Below are 3328 nucleotides of genomic sequence, written 5' to 3'. Positions count from 1 at the left end.
TTTAGATGTCAACAGAGGTGAATTAGTCCTTCAATTGAATGGGGACTACCTTGTGTTTAAGGCACTTGGCCATCCCTCTGTGACAAAAGAGAGTAAGCATGAAGAGCTTCTCTCAGTTCAGAGTCAAGAAGAGCCCCCACAGTCAAACTCTAAGTTTGGTGTTGTGAGGCCACAACCAAACTCTAAGTTTGGTGTTAGGACTATACAACATTGACCTGATCACCTTGTGGCTCCATGAGAGCCACTGTCAAGCTATTGACATTAAAGAAGCGCTTGTTGGGAGGCAACCCAATTTCATCTAATTTTTATTTTGTGTTTTATTAGGTACATGATCATGAGGAGTCACGAAAAAATCATAAAAATTAAAAACAGAATCAAAAACAGCAAAAGAAAAAAATCACACCCTGGAGGACGCACAGGCTGGCGTTCAACGCCAGTAAGATGCATCTGGCTGGCGTTCAACGCTAGAACAGAGCATCAACCTGGCGCTGAATGCCAGAAACAAGCAACATTCTGGCACTGAACGCCAGGAATGTGCCTAGAGAAGAAAAGCTGGCGTTGAACGCCAGTAACAAGCATGAAGCTGGCGTTCAACGCCAGAAACATGCTTTACATGGGCGTTGAACGCCCAAAATGTGCACCACACGGCGTTTAAACGCCAGAATGGTGTGCAAAGGCAATTTACATGCCTATTTGGTGCAGGGATGCCTCTGGATCTGTGGACCCCACAGGATCACCTCAGGATTTGTGGACCCCACAAGATCCCCACCTACTATATTCCCACCTTACCTCCTAATCCTATTTTTGTGATTACTCTTCCCCATGTCACACTTCCCAACATTCTTCACCAATCACCCCAATCCCTCTTCCCAATCACCTCCTTCACCACTCACATCCATCCACTCTTCCCCATAAACCCCACCTACCTTCAAAAATTCAAAACCATTTTCCCACCCATTCCCACCTTCTTCTTCTTCTTCTTCTTCTCTTATTTCTTCTATTGCTCGAGGACGAGCAATATTTTAAGTTTGGTGTGGTCAAAGCACAATCTTTTTTGTTTTCCACTACCATCAATGGCACCTAAGGCCGGAGAATCCTCTAGAAAAGGAAAAGGAAAGACAAAAGCTTCGGGAAAGGGAAGACAAAAGCTTCCACCTCCGAGTCATGGGAGATGGAAAGATTCATCTCCAAGAGCTATCAAGACCACTTCTATGATGTTGTGGCAAAGAAGAAGGTGATCCCTGAGGTCCCTTTCAAGCTCAAGAAAAATGAGTATCCGGAGATCCGACATGAAATCCGAAGAAAAGGTTGGGAAGTCTTAACCAACCCCATGCAACAAGTCGGAATCTTAATGGTTCAAGAGTTCTATGCCAATGCATGGATCACTAGGAACCATGATCATAGTATGAACCTAACCCAAAGAATTATCTCACAATGGTTTGGGGGAAATACTTAGATTTTAGTCCGAAAAATGTGAGGTCGGCGTTTCACTTGCCTATGATGCAAGGAGATGAACGCCCCTACACTAGAAGGGTCAACTTTAATCAAAGGTTGGACCAAGTCCTAATGAACATATGTATGGAAGGAGCTCAATGGAAGAGAGAATCCAAAGGCAAGCCAGTCCAACTAAGAAGACTGGACCTCAAGCCTGTGGCTAGAGGATGGTTGGAGTTCATTCAACGCTCCATCATTCCTACTAGCAACCGATCTGAAGTTACTGTGGATCGGGCCATCATGATTTATAGCATCATGATTGGAGAGGAAGTAGAAGTTCATGAGGTTATCTCCAATGAAATCTACAAAATAGCCGACAAGTCCTCCACCATGGCACGGCTAGCTTTTCCTCACCTTATTTGCCATCTATGTTACTCAGCTGGAATTATCATAGAAGGAGACATCTCCATTGAGGAGGATAAGCCCATCACCAAGAAGAGTATGGAGCAAGCAAAAGAGACCCTTCACGGTTCTCAAGAGATGCATGAGGAAGCTCATCATCAAGAAATCCCTGAGATGCCTCAAGAGATGCACTTTCCTCCCAACAACTATTGGGAGCAACTCAACACTTCCTTAGAAGATTTGAGCCACAATGTGGAACAATTAAGGGTGGAACATCAAGAGCACTCCATTATTCTCCATGAAATAAGAGAAGATCAAAGAGCAATGAGGGAGGAACAACAAAGGCAAGGAACGGACATAGAAGAACTTAAGGACATTGTTGGTCCTTCAAGAAGAAGACGCCACTAAAGGTGGATTCATTCCTTGTTCTTATTTCTTTCTGCTTTTCGATTTTTATGTTGTGTTTATCTATGTTTTGTGTCTTTATTTCATGATCATTAGTATGTAGTAACCATGTCTTAAAGCTATGAATAAATTCCATTAATCCTTCACCTCTCTTAAATGAAAAATGTTTTAATTCAAAAGAACAAAAAGTACATGAATTTTGAATTTATCCTTGAATTTAATTTAATTATATTGATGTGGTGACAATACTTTTTATTTTCTGAATGAATGCTTGAACAGTGCATATTTTTGATCTTGTTGTTTATGAATGTTAAAATTGTTGGCTCTTGAAAGAATGATGAACAAAGAGAAATGTTATTGATAATCTGAAAAATCATAAAATTGATTCTTGAAGCAAGAAAAAGCAGTGAAAAAGCAAAAGCTTGTTGATTCTTGAAGCAAGAAAAAGCGGTGAAAACAAAAAGCTTGTAAAAAAAAAAATGGCGAAAAAAAATAGAAAGAAAAAGAAAAAAGCAAGCAGAAAAAGCCAATAGCCCTTAAAACCAAAAGGCAAGGGTAAAAAGGATCCAAGGTTTTGAGCATCAATGGATAGGAGGGTCCAAGGAAATAAAATCCAGGCCTAAGCGGCTAAATCAAGCTGTCCCTAACCATGTGCTTGTGTGAAGGTCCAAGTGAAAAGCTTGAGACTGAGTGGTTAAAGTCGTGATCCAAGGCAAAAAGAGTGTGCTTAAGAGCTCTGGATACCACTAACTGGGGACTCTAGCAAAGCTGAGTCACAATTTGAAAAGGTTCACCCAGTTATGTGTCTGTGGCATTTATGTATCCGGTGGTAATACTGGAAAATAAAGTGCTTAGGGCCACGACCAAGACTCATAAGTAGCTGTGTTCAAGAATCAACAAACTTAACTAGGAGAATCAATAACACCATCCGAAATTCTAAGTTCCTAGAGAAGCCAATCATTCTAAACTTCAAAGGAAAAAGTGAGATGCCAAAACTGTTCAGAAGCAAAAAGCTACAAGTCCCGCTCATCTAATTATAATTAATATTCATTGATATTCTGAAATTTATAGTATATTCTCTTCTTTT

This window comes from Arachis duranensis, chromosome 7 (genome assembly GCF_000817695.3).
Source record: "Arachis duranensis cultivar V14167 chromosome 7, aradu.V14167.gnm2.J7QH, whole genome shotgun sequence".
Lineage (NCBI taxonomy): Eukaryota > Viridiplantae > Streptophyta > Magnoliopsida > Fabales > Fabaceae > Arachis > Arachis duranensis.
This window is presented reverse-complemented; position numbering follows the sequence as displayed.